The following is a 14,606-nucleotide window of genomic DNA, read 5'->3' as shown; positions in this document are numbered from 1 at the left end:
TTACCCCGTACAGTAGGAAGCTTCCCCTCCCCATCAAAAGACCCCCGAACCGATCAAAGCCCCCACCCCATGAGATCCGATCAAACCCCATGCATTCCGTGAATCGGCGGAATGCCCTGCTGTGCGACAACCATCACCTGTTGTGACCGGGGTGGGGAATCCAACTGTAAATGTGTGTGGGAACGGGCCTGCAGGGGAGATTCCGAGGATGTTCTTTCTCATACTAAAGTGTTGCAAGAATGTGTTATGTGCAATAAAGGTCATAAACCCTAGTATAAGAGGCCAGGCCTCAGAGATGTGGTTAGAGCACCTCGTGACGATACTTGCTGTCTGAATTGATGTGTTCTCCTCCGGAGAGAATAAAATCCTCGTTTCCTGCCTTCCAGTCTCCAGCGCCTGCTTCTTCATTGATTAATATTGGTGGGTCATAGAGGCGATACCGCGGGCAACATAAAAAGGGTTTTTGGTTACCGGTTGTCTTTGGAACCCCTTTTTAATAATTGGCGCCCAACGTGGGGCCCATCAGCGACTCGTGGATCCAGTGGGAGAGGTCCTGACGACAGAGTGAACGACTGCAACGATCGGAAGGTACCCTGTCCGATAGACCCTCGTCTGACAGCCGATCATCCGAACTTCACTGGTTCCGAACAGACCTCTCTCGAGTGATCTGCGGTCCTGACTGGGAACCATCAGGAGTGCCACGAGAAGTACGAAGAGAAGAGGACGATCGGGCGCTGGATTCGGAAGACAAGAAACTGTCCATGCGGTCCGGGTAAGGTCGTGTAAACACGACGAATTGCGAAAGTGATAGATAATTGAAAGTGATTGATAATTGTTGAGAAAATACTAGTATTACTTTTTGTTAATTTATTGGAGATTCACTGTCTACAAACGGAGAAACAACAGGCTCTCCCTTTATAAACAGCGAAGGATAGGTACGCACCCGTCGGACCTATCTTTCTCCCCCACTGAACAATTGCCCCTTCCCCCCATTGATTAACTGTTATAGATTGTTTTCTGGAGATTCTCTGTCTGCAAACAGGGAAAAATAGGTCCCCTCTTTACAGATAGTGAAAGGGTAGGTGACGCGAACCTTTGCGAGCCTACTTATTCTCCCCATTGACCATATTGATTTTTTATTTTTGACCTAACATTGATTGATTGCTCAGAATTGGTTCATGAGGTATTCACTACGTGCAAACAACGTAGAATAGAAATATTCTGTCTAGTCTTTGCGCGCAGTGATAAGATAGGTAGTGCTGACTATTATCCCATTGTGATCCGTCATGCCTGTCTTCTCCCCACTGGTTAGTAGCCTGTTTAACCCGGACCGCTTATTAGAGATGAACCATCCGGCTCCGCTGGAAGGCACCCCTAATAAGGACATGTTCATGAAGCATGGATTAATTGCTATAGCCTATAGTGAGCTGTGGCATAAATATACGAAAAGGGATCGAGAAAGACAGTGGCCACTGAGAGGATCCTTTGATCTCGACAAAATAGAAACGGTAGAAATAGCCCTTCGTAGGAATGAAACAACACCTATTATGCTCGATAGCCTCGGTATGTGGCGCAAAGAAGCTGCACGACGAAGGGAAGGCGACGAATTTAGAAAAGGTGAAGGGACACGACGGACAACCCCCCAAACGTCTAGTAGGCAAAGGGAAGGGCCAGCGATGGCACAGTCCCGAGGAGTAGACATGAAAAGCGAACGGTGTAAAGGGATGTGCCGACAAGCCAACCCCGGAACACAACGACCCGAAGGTAATCCCCCGACATTACGCACAGGACGGACAGATTTAAAACAAAACCAATGTGCTTTCTGTAAATGTCTCGGGCACTGGAAAGCCCAATGTCCGACTTTGCAGAGCATAGGTAAGAATGGAGGGTCGATAGAAAGGACAGGCCGACAGAAAGGAAAAGGGCACGAAATAAAAACCAATCAGACTACTACGGACAGGACAGATAGAACCACCCCGTTCGATTATGCTCGATGGCACAGATTTCGTCAGACCAATTTTAACGACATGTTAGAGTTTTGGGACTGATTGCTCTCTGTTACTCCCCCACTCTGAAAAACCAAACACAATTACAGACCAGTGTAAACAACCCCCCGTTAGAGAAAAGACTCAAGGAAGCCAAACGTCTATTATATAAACTTAGGATTTAATTACGGTAAAGGAAACACACAACCAACGGTAAATAGAATAACTAGTAGAACTCTCTCTCTAAAACAAACTTTACTAATAAGAAAAATACAAAACATATTATGCTCACTCCGGAAGTCCTCCAAATGTAACAGTTCAATGGTCCCGCCCATCCGAAACACATAGCACGTGTGGGGCGGGGCCTGCCAGCAACCATGGGCCAAAAGGAGATCGCTGGCGAGAAGGTCCTGGAGGCTCCACCAAGCAGGCAATGAAATGGTCTTTCCATACTACCCTTCCAGGGATGGCGTCCCCCGGGCCGCGAGTAGGGAGGGGGCGGCTGCAAATGACCCCCTCCCTCGTATCTCCTGGTCCGGCCATCACGAATTCCTCCATCGAACGGATGCAGGGTGGGCAGGGAGGAAGAGGCGACGCGGACGAGCCTCTTCCACCTCCACAGGTAGGAGGCTTCCCTGCCCTGGTCCGGCGCCGATGTCCTCCAGCCGGGCGACGGCCATATACCTACGCTGCACAGGACACATAATGCCCGACTGGTATATTTCCTTAGCACAGGACATACAAGACCCGACTGGTATACTTGCATAGTACAGGACACACAATGTCCGACGGGCATATTTACGGAGCACCGGATGTACAGTGGTCCCCCAAGAGTCGGAATCAGGGGTGTAGGGTGGTTATCATGTGCGCCCCTGATTCAAAGGGACGGCGTGGGATGCGCCGGGAGAGGGAGGCGGCACGGACGAGCCTTTCTCACCTCCCCAGACGAAGGCTCCACTGCTGCACCCTGGCGCCCCGAACCAAAATGTCCTGCTCCAGCCGCATGGTGCTCTGTCTTTCGCCATCACAAGAAGTTTTCTTCCACTCCTGATGGATACGGCAAAGGTGGCTGCCACAGGGTCTCAAAATGGCGTCTGGGCCCTCGAAAGGCGGGTCTAGGCCGCTGGAGTAACTTTGTCCGAAACTGCAACTCGGGCACTTGCCCACCTGGGCGCAAGCCCCCACCATCGACAAACATCCCCTCGGCTTTGAAGATTCTACCAAGGTCCCAAGAGCCCTCAGCCCCTTCAGGCTTTCGGAGGGGAACAGCTGCATTGATCACTAATGAAATAACCACGGCTTAGCAACAAGATGGCGGTGCTCTCGTGTCTGCATCAGCTTCCGTCTGAACCACCCAGGAACATTATGGGCTAACGAACTCGAGTAAGTTCCGGCTGAACATCAACATGACCCGGTAAGAAAGACTCTACCCCCTCCCTCTCTTGATTGACGGTCCACACCACCAGCCCCTCTGTTAGCACAGTTTTCTTTTGAACTGCCGAAAGGGACCCTGGTCCAACCGCCAATCGTCGGGGACATTTTTGCCCCTGATGCTACTTCCGGACTAAACCGGCCTCGCCCAAAATGGCGCCGGTATCAATGGAAACTAACGGATGCCTCGTGGCGTTCCTTAACTAATGAAACTTGATGTACTGAGACGTATATACGAACCGTTGTGCACTCGAGGGGAAAGGGAGGAGGGTTTACTTGGCGAACATTTGAGAGGGGTTCCGTAAAAATGTTGATTTCAATGAACGATTTATTTTGATGTTTATTGTAACTGATACATAACGTCGCCTATGATGCATACCCACGGTTTACATCTAGGAAATGTGATTACGATGAGTTTGACTGTGTTTCCATTTATGAACTGAAATGCCCCTGATTCCCTCGTCACGCAATGAAATGTTTTTAGTTACTTGCAAATAATTAATTAGGGTTTTTTTTTACACGTTCTTGTGTTACAAAATAACCCCCTACTGTATGTGCTTCTATCGACGACATGTCAAGCCAAAATATGATTGCGCTCTCACATTCTACGTACTGAATAATTCTACAAATAAAGGTCTTAAAAAGCTATGGATAGGCATCACCTACTTTTGTAAATGCGGGTATCGGTGGGAGGGTTTTTCTATGCGCAACCGTTCTGCTCTTTTTTCAAGGTTATCCGAGAAATGGTTGTCCGGCCCCGGATTGATGATCGGATCCCAGGTATGATACGTTGCCTCCAAAATATGCGACTAAGCTCAGGGACTAACATATGAAGAAGGACCTCGACTTCTGAGAATGGGTAAAGTAAAGCGGGGTGATTGATAAAATGTTATTAAGATATGGTGGTCGAAGGTACTAAGGTACCGGGTTAAACGAAGAACTGATATGCCTTAGAACCTCACAGCTTTGGGAATGATTTAAGGATCCCGAAGGCCGGATACATCTACAAAACCGGGTACCTCACGCTAGGCACCTCTGATTCCTTTTTAAGCGTTTCTCTACACACGATCCTTAATGCCATCCTCGAACCTCCCCATGAACCACCTATCACATTGCCCGCCCCCTTGACTTTCGGAAACCAAAATCCTAAGGGATTATATCCCGAAGAGATAAGTACGAGTATGCGGTAAGTAAAGGACTTTCGTGCCCGTACGTTTGATGTGTTCGAATGTTGTCCCCCCACCTCCCCCTTTCCCTCCTTTTTCCCTCTGCAGGTTACATTAGAATCCCGATTAGAGTATCGTAAGGGATCTGGAACCACGTCACGCCCGATGCATGAAAACGGACTACCGCTACAAGACGACACAAAAAGGACGCCCTACCCAATGCACGACCTTTTTATCAGATCTAATGCTCTTCTGTCCCAAAACTGCATGCTTTCTACATCCTAACACAGACCCGAAACGTCTAACGTTGGGTAACGCACTGAATAGCCCAAACAATACACGGTCATTCTCCATATCCCATGTGTACTGTTTGGCCTATTCTCTCTCTCTCTCTCTCTCTTTCTTTCTCTCTCTCTCTCTCTCTCTCTCTCTCTCTCTCACTCTTTCACCCCTCCACACTTTCCCTCTTCCTAGCGACTGGCACCTAATTGACGAAACTGGTGCACCCCCTGATTGGCCCCAAATACCACAAGTATTTGCACAAAATTGTCCTAAAATAAAGTTGTATCGGTACCACGTTACTACCTCTCCTTTTCTGCTAAATATGGATGAAATTTAAATTGACCAATAGGAAAGGGACAGGTAAGACGACTGAGGTTCCCTAAATTTGACCCACAACCAGGGAACTATTTGTCAGTGGCTTCTATGATAAAATATGTCTGTGGTAATGCGACCACCCCCCCATTCCAAATCGTCCCCGTACCCCAAACAGTAAGCAATGATCGAGACCCCCCGTCTTCCCAAATTGCCCCCAGTTTGGTGTCAGCTGCCCTGAACGAGAGCCTGAAAAACGCCCCCTGCTCTAATTCACTGTGTCCCTAATTGTTTTCCATAAAATCCCTCCTTCCCCGAGGATAAGTTTAATAATTATCGCAAACCACCCCTCCCGAGTTTTTGTAGTGACCAGGTTGCGAGGATTTATATAGAAAGTTAGAAGGATGTGTGCAAAGTTGAAAATTAGATTGAAAATCGAAGGAACTTGTTGCAGTAAGCCTGGTTGAAAATAAGATGTTTTTATGTAATGCAGACTTGTTTAGCCTATGTTCACCCCTCAGAAGGAGGCCTATCAGACTATGGTGAATAGCACGTTACACTTTTTTTCATAAAATACAAGGCCCTGAAGACCAGCCTAGCCTTGCAAGACTCGTACTAGGGAAATAGGTCTCTACCAGAAGAACTGACATCTACTATAATAGACGTATGCAATAAATGAGTACCAGACCTCGTACCTATTACAAATGAACGTAATAACCATCAAGGCGCCAAAGAATTAACCAGCGAAAGGAAGTTGTAAGGAATCCAGCAAACCCATCATCAATTGTTTATACGTTAGCCGCAAGAATCTCCAATGTAGCGAGTGCTTACCCCAGTTGCTTGGTGTTGGGAGAGAAATAGACTTATGTAATTACCTTCTTCTGCAATATCTCTAAAGACTGTCTTTTCAAAACTCATTTAAGGGTATCACTGTCGGAGGAGAAAGAGACCGGATGTGGGAGCACGCGGCCTGACTGCGGATTGTGGAACATCAGCGACGGAGGCCGAGGCGAGACCACAGCAGTAAGGAGACGCCGGACGGGGCACTGTTTCAGACAAAGCAAAGGAAAGGGCTGACCTGAAGCCCCTGCTATATGATCAACGTGTGCCAAAAGCCCCCGCTCCCTGAACATGGTTACGGACTCGCCTGTCGCAAACTCTCCGCCTCCCCCTGATCTGTCCCCGACTTGGCCTTGCTCCATCCCCTCCTCCTCCGACCTACCATAAGGACTGTTCACACCCGCACCTTTCCACACGAACTCCCAAGTTCCTCCAAATCCTACTGAGCTACCCAGAGAAGAGTACTCCCTGCGTCAGAAGGGAGGGAGCTCCGACTAAGTAAGACCACGAACTATGTTAATCTTAGAACGGTGACCTAGAACTCCACCAAGGGTCGCCTCTAAGAGAAGATGAACGAAGTATATGGGTCTACCCGCTGCTAAACGCCTCGAAGATGATGGAAGCGACTGGAAATGCTCACCACACAGACCCAAGAAACAAACAGATCTCACAATTCAGGAACAATCGCATTCTTTATTGCAAATCTATGCTCTGCGTTACAAAAGAAAGTGCACCTGCTCCAAAACCGTAACGCATTGCTCCTATGAGGCCTGGCGAAACAAGACAAAATGTACCCCTGCCCGCAGACCTCCAACGACTCAATCCACATGAACATTCCTGTTGACAGACCGAATTGTAATCCAGGTGCTTAACAGTGCCGACAGAAGACGACAAAAGACAACGAGAACTCTGATATTTTTGCTATCTCTCTTTTCTCTCCCAAGCACCATCGGACTAACTATGCACCCGCCGAATGCAAAGAGGACTTACTTATATGATAACTTACCAGCTCTTATTTCGAATGACTATAAGCATCTATGATCTATACCCAACGCCCTCGCTACGTAATTCTAGTCTGATATTATATTACGATGACTTTTTCTGCAACCAACTTAACGATGAACCCACCTATTAGATGACGAGTTTTTTTTAATATAATGTTTGTAATGTGATGTTTATGTACAGCTCTTTTGCCTAAGTCCCCTCTCCCTTACTTATGATCACTGCATATAGGTATAGATAGGAAATAGGCCAGCAAGATGTCTTGGAAATGTTAAAGGGAGGACTGTGGAAAATTAACTCAAACTTGGTGAACATTATCGGCGTCATCTTGCCCCTTTTCAAGCCCATTCGTGCGCGTAAGCGGCAGCCATTTTGAATGCCATGGCCTCCCTGCCCCTCGCTGATAGCCAGCGCGTCTCTCTCTCTCTCTCTTAACCTCGCAAGCATCCCCCCGCACACTGACAACCCCCGCTCTCTCATGCCTTGGGTCATAAACCCCTCTTCAGCGCAGCTTCACCACTGAATCCCATCCTGTTCCCAGCGCGACACCTCCCCTCATTCCTTTCATGGCCTCAGATCCTTCTGATGCAAACCCCCTTTTTGCCTGTGTCCCCGTTTGTCTTCCTTGTTCCCAGGCCGCCACCTGGCTCTGCGGATACTGTTTATTACCCCGTACAGTAGGAAGCTTCCCCTCCCCATCAAAAGACCCCCGAACCGATCAAAGCCCCCACCCCATGAGATCCGATCAAACCCCATGCATTCCGTGAATCGGCGGAATGCCCTGCTGTGCGACAACCATCACCTGTTGTGACCGGGGTGGGGAATCCAACTGTAAATGTGTGTGGGAACGGGCCTGCAGGGGAGATTCCGAGGATGTTCTTTCTCATACTAAAGTGTTGCAAGAATGTGTTATGTGCAATAAAGGTCATAAACCCTAGTATAAGAGGCCAGGCCTCAGAGATGTGGTTAGAGCACCTCGTGACGATACTTGCTGTCTGAATTGATGTGTTCTCCTCCGGAGAGAATAAAATCCTCGTTTCCTGCCTTCCAGTCTCCAGCGCCTGCTTCTTCATTGATTAATATTGGTGGGTCATAGAGGCGATACCGCCGGGCAACATAAAAAGGGTTTTTGGTTACCGGTTGTCTTTGGAACCCCTTTTTAACAATGAGGCACGTTGAGCTGTGCTCATGACGAGCTCAGCTCGTCATGAACACACCCATTAACATTATGGGCCAGCACAGGAGGAAAATCTCTCAAGCAACCAAGGTGTTAACACGGAGTTCCGGCCAAATTCCCCCAATCGCTGAGTGGTGAAAGTTTTCTCCTGCGAGGCTCCAGAAAATGGAAGCTGATGAGTGCGAGCGAGATTTGGCGTCTCATTGAGTGATTTTCTAATGTGGGCAGACGAGGGAGGTTGCGGTCAGAGCAACTGCCACTCAAGTAGATTTGCTGCAATGTGAGTAGATTTTTGACTTGAGCGGCAGCAAAATCAGCTTGAATGGGCATGTGCTCTTGAGCAAGGCATGGTGCCATTCACACTGATTTTTTATTTTATCCTTGCTCGCGCTATTGGCACTAAATTGCAGCGTGAGATCCATATTTTCCTCTAGTTGGCGGAACTCCGCGGAATCTTGCAGAGTTTTTATGTAGCTCTGTAGAATCCATGGAGTAAAACTCTGCGAGTTCGGACCACCCCTAGCAGATGCACCAAGCAGCTTGCAGCCTGCTATCAAAGTTGGTAGATGCATTATAGACATTGCTAGCAGATGTGGCAGAAACATTATGCAGCCTGCCTACAAAGGTAGTGGAAGCATCAAACTGCTCGAAAGTAGAGATGGGAAATGCATTAAGGAGCCTGTCAAAAGAGGAAGTGAATTCATTTTGTGAATTCCCAGGAGTGGTGATGGATGTTTTATTTAGCCTCCCAGCCAAGATGATGGATACTTCAAGAAAGCACCATGCAGAGGTGGTGGACACAAGCACTAGTCTACCTGAAAAGGTGGTTGATGCATCAGATGGTCAGCTTGCAGAAGTGGTGGATCAAAAACCCTGCCAGCAGAGTTCGTAAATGCACCAAGCAGACAGACACCCATTAGCAGTGGTAGAAGGATCAAGCAGCATGCTAGCAGAGCAGTCACCCCCCAGCAGAGGCAATAGCAGAGCATCCCGCCACAAGAGATGGTGGATGCGTGAAACAGCCCAGCATCAGCACAAAGCACTAAGAGGCATATTAGCAAGGGCCAGCGATAATTATCGCTCAGGGCGCTTAGAGCGAAGATAATTATCGCCGGCTAACAATGAATTTTATCGCTGAGATAGCGTGCTATCAGCAACGCTCATCTCAACAGCGATAAAATTCCAGGCGCAAGCTGCCAAATGTGCGCTTATCACTGGAAATCCAGCGATAATCGCACAATGTTTGGCAACAGCTTGATGATAGGGCAGGGCAGTCTCAGACATGATATCCACCTTCCATTGGATATCATGGCTAAGTCAGATGGTAAGCAGGCGTAAGGAAAATAGTGATATCCGCGGTTAGCGCTACTTTTCTTATCGCTCTGCAGGTTAGCGTGAGACTAGATAATTGGAGAAATGTTGGTTAGCGACATTTCTCACGTTCTTTTGGGAAGGAACGGCCCCTTTGCATCTCATTAGAGATGCAAAGCTGAGCGTTAAAGGAAAGGGCTCTAAGGCAAGGATTCACGCGCTAGCGTGACTTTGCTGATAAAGCAATAATATTATCGCTGCTTTTTGGCTGAAAACGGACGCAAAAGCGGCGATAATTTTATTGCGCCACCTTGATGATATGCCCCCTAATACTGCCAAGTGGGGACCCCTATTGCCCCATGGTGAATCAAGAGAATTAGGATGTTCGTGGCTGTTACCACTCAAGACCCCAGAGCACCCAGGGACCCCCAGTAAGTTCTGACAGAAGTTTGATAAACAATTCTATTAGCGTTCATACATCTGGTTTGATTAGCAGAACAGGCGTTAAGGCGCTATGAGGGAGAGGCTGGGCAAAAGTGCTTTGTATTGCACTTGGAATACCTAAGGCATTTTTGCTGTCCTCTATTTCTATATTTATTGATATGTAGAGAAATGGGGATTTCTTTAGACTTTAACACTGGGATGTCTGGAAAAGGAACTCTTGATTTAGCGCACTGCTCAAGCGCCCGCTTCTCACCTCTCTGGTCAGAGAACCTTCCAATTCAGGGCGGTGTGGTGGTTGTTTGATTGGTGCGTTATTTGGAAAGCTTAGCTGTCTCGACACCTATTATTTGTAAGGCTTCTCTTGGTAATGGAGGTAATGGTGGGTTGTGGGCATTGAACCATTGCGGTCTACATACATAACCACTGATATTAATTTGTGAACTTTTAGCTTTAAATTGTGCAAATTGTGTAAAACAAGTTATGACATTGCCAATGTGGGTGAAGTGAGGAACCTGAAGTACAGATTTACTTGCCCACCATATTGAGCGGAGATGCTTATAAGGCTGAATTGGGTTCTATAGAAAAGGCAGTGACATTCCCTGCACTAATCCATGGACCTCACAAAGAGTTGTAAAAAATAGAAACACTCCAGGGACAAAGTCATACCCCCAGATGCATCAAGAACCCATTTTGCTATTTCCTTAATAGTGAAAAATAACGATAAAGAAGAAATCACACAAAAAATAGCGATTTCTTAAAATTCCCTAATTGCGACTCGCAAATTGCGAGTCGCAATTAAGGAATACCTCCCCATTCATTCCTATGGGCCTCTAGGAATGAATGGGAAGACATTCTCAATTTGCGAATCGCAATTAGCGAATCGCAAATTGAGAATGCGATTTCAAGTGTGCAGGGGTGTCCAAAGGACACCCTGTTGCACCCCTGAAATTGATCTGTGCACATATGTTGCTCACACACATGCCCTTAGGGCATGTGTGCACAACATGAAACTTTGAAAAATGCACTTTAGTGCATTTTTCAAAGTTTTTGCAAATTACCATGAAGTTCAACTTCATGGTAATTTGCGAGCCCTATTAGCAAAATCGCTATTTTTTAAACTTTAATGCATTGCATTTAAGGAATCTCAATTTGAGATTCCTTAAATGTAAGTAATCGCAATTTTGCGATTTCTTAATTTGCGATTTTTGCATTTGGGATGATGCATCCCAAATGCAAAAATACCAGTCGCAAAGGGGCAGATTCTGAGAATCTGCCCCTTTGCGAGCGGATTTGACCTTGATGCATCTATGCCATAGTCCTTAAAGTTAAAGAGTGAGCGATTCGATAGATATTGATCATTCGATTCGCAGTCCGCAGATTGTAGTCTCCACTAACTGCAGTTGGTGGAGAAGGTAATCATTTGACCCAGTAGCGGCTGATACAGGGCTGTAGTAGTGGGGAGGGGAGGGAGGTAAAAAAAAAAATATATCCACTTACCTGCCAGCTGCCTCTCCTCCATCCGACGCAGGAAACAGGAAGCACACAGGCTCCCTGACTTCCCTAGCCAATCAAAACGCTGCTGTCACCAGCATGACAGCAGCATAGTGATTCGGTGCTCAGAGAGGGACCGGGAGCCTGTGCATGTTCTCCACCCAGCCTTGCAAAACAGCCAGGAGTTGAGCATGCTAAGTGCGCATGATGGTTTGGCTGGCCCAAGACATCCGACCAAACCATCAGGCGCTCTTTGAAAGTGCACACCACTCCTCCCCCTGCTCTGTGGGCAGCCAAACCCCACCCTGCCCGCACCTAAACAATGCCAGTTTGGAAAAATAAAATGATAATAACATGGTGTTATTATCATTTTATTTTTACTGAGCGGAGGATCCGCCGCAGGGTTGGACCCAAGCTAAGGTTTACACTGACCTTGAGTCCACCTGGACATTTATGGCTGCGATTTTGATTCCCGTAGGAAGAGTTGGAATAATTCTTCTTAAGATTTTCGTGCTGATGGAAGCTGAAGCCTGAGAACGACTAGATCTGAGGTGGGATGCAATGAGAACTCCAGATTTTCCACTGATTTCCTTTTAGGCCTATTTTTGGACATTAAGGTGCACATTTATGAGTGTAGTGGTGCAGGTCAGCCGAGAAAGTCACCTTGCTGCACTGCCCTGTGGCACAGAGAAAGGGCAGGAATGTGCCCTATTTATCCAATACGGTTCATTCCTGTCCTGTTCCCTTGCCCTGGCACCATTACGGCAGCCTAGCGCCAACGCAGGCACCCTTGCACCATGGTGTTATATGGAGGATTGTTTTTGTGCAGGAAGGGAAACCTTCCTGCACAAAAACAATCCTGAGAGGTTTTTTCCTCTTTCTCTGTGTGCTGCAGAATGCAGCACACAGAGAAAGAGAGAAAATGAGGAGAGATAATGATATTTCTCCTCGTTACTCCTCTCCTGGAGAGGCATATCTTTTTGCTCATTACCAGGTTTACCTGTTCTTGTAAATTTGTGAATGCGTCAAAATCCATGGATGTTGCGTGGGACACCCATGAACCACTCATGGAAACACCTCCCTGGCGCAGAGTAATGCAACGCAGGGATTTGTGCTGCAATACATTGACTCGAGATTTATGAAGCCACACAGGGCCACGCAAGGTTTTCATAAATCACATTTTGTATTTGTGTCACTCTTCCACCTCGTTGCGCGGTGCAGGAGTGATGTAGAGGGGCTCATAAATATGCCCCAAGTGCTTCATGTTGAATAATTTCAGATGCAACATTTAAATCTAAATGTTTTAATAGAGGTTCGGGGTGCACAGAAGAATTGTCTTCAGGCTGCATAGAACTCTACATGAGCTCGGACAATGATCACATTATGCTAAATGCAATTCCGGCGTGCTTCCAAGAATACATTCACAGAAAGGTTAGCATAGATGTCAATCAAAGATGTCAGTGTAAGCACTGAATAATCCATCCAAGTATGATGTTTGGATCACTTCCCCTTCCCTCTAGAATTCGGGAGGGTATTGGGTTGCCTGCCCACATTCAATGCTTGCACTGGGAAGGGTCCTAGAGGTTCTGGTATGGCCTTTAATAGCGCCAGGAGTAGGAAACCAACTGGATGCAGGGAACCCAATGACAATAAAATCAACACATGAATTACCACTAACATTGCCATCACCATTTACTGAAATAGTGTCCCACTGACTGTCAAGGAACCCATTACAGTGCCGTCTGGACCGCTACTCTTGCTCCCTAACAATCTCCATTCTTCACTTGCCCCCCTGATTTACTTCATGATATCCCGAACTTTACCTTGCCGTCCCTTTCGGTCTCCATGTGTCTCTGCATGGGTCCTTACCTGTTCTGCTCTGTGTCCCTCTCTGTCTCCGTGTGTCTCTGCATGGGTCCTTACCTGTCCTGCTCTGTGTCCCTCTCTGTCTTCGTGTGTCTCTGCATGGGTCATTACCTGTCCTGCTCTGTGTCCCTATCTGTCTCTGTGTGCCTCTGCATGGTTCCTTACCTGTTCTGCTCTGTGTCCCTCTCTGTCTCCGTGTGTCTCTGCATGGTGTAGTGTCGTGCAGGCAATAATGACAGACACTACTTGACATTCAAGGAGCTTTATTAACACACTACTTCCTCGTCCCTGTCCCTACTCTAACTGCCCCTTTCCTGTTCGTGCCCCGCCTCTTCCTCCACCCCATGACTCCGCCCACGCCCAGCTACTAGACTGCTCAAAACATAACATCTCCCCCTTTGTTAACAAAAGAACGAACCAACTTTATTCAAGTTCTTCAATCAGTCTTTGAGGTCTGTGAATGTTTCTTCTCGGTCGCAGACTCATACCGCCAGCATCCGATTCAGTCTCAGCCCGCTGATCAAGTCTTTGGGTTGTGCCCACTTGACTGGGTCCTCGTGTGTCCGGTATGTCTCCATCCTGTTCAAGAGCCTCTTTCAGGCCCGGCGTGCATTTTTGAAAGTGAGACACATTTCTGGTAATCTTTCTCTTTTCAGATGCCGCTGTAACCATGGTGCCCTTTTGTTGGGTGATGACCAATGGCTCGTCTTTGAACATGCAGTCTGTCTTTCGGGATTGCTCTTGTTTGACCACCACACAGTCCCCCATCTGTAAGGAAGGAGACTTGGCTCGCCGTCGATCGTCCGCATATGATTTCACTTTGTTCTTATTGGTGCGATCAGCAAGAGCCACCTCTTGGTGGACATGTGTCGGAGACACTGGTCACAGAGCACCTTCCCACGTCGGGATTCTGGTTTTGATGGGTCGCCCCAGCATGAGAGTGGCCGGGCACTTTCCTGTGGTGGCATGTGGGGTAGTCCGATAGGCTCGCAAGACTTCGTTGAGGGCAACTTGCAAGTCCTTCTTTTCAAGCGTGGCTTGTTTGAATGTTTTCTTCAGAGTTGCCATGAACCTCTCGATAGTGCCATTAGCCTGTGGCCACAGAGGCGTGACCTTTAAGAAGTCTAAAATTAAGGTGTCGTGCAAACCCACTAAACTCCTGGCCATTGAATGGAGGACCATTGTCCGTTTTGAGTTCCTTTGGGACACCCCAGGCAGCAAACACCTCATCAAGTACTGGGATGGTGCAGGAGGCATTAGTGGAGGGCACGAATTGGGGTATCGGAAACCTTGAGTACT

The sequence above is a fragment of the Lissotriton vulgaris genome, unplaced genomic scaffold (assembly GCF_964263255.1).
Source record: "Lissotriton vulgaris unplaced genomic scaffold, aLisVul1.2 SCAFFOLD_442, whole genome shotgun sequence".
In the NCBI taxonomy this organism is placed as follows: domain Eukaryota; kingdom Metazoa; phylum Chordata; class Amphibia; order Caudata; family Salamandridae; genus Lissotriton; species Lissotriton vulgaris.
This window is presented reverse-complemented; position numbering follows the sequence as displayed.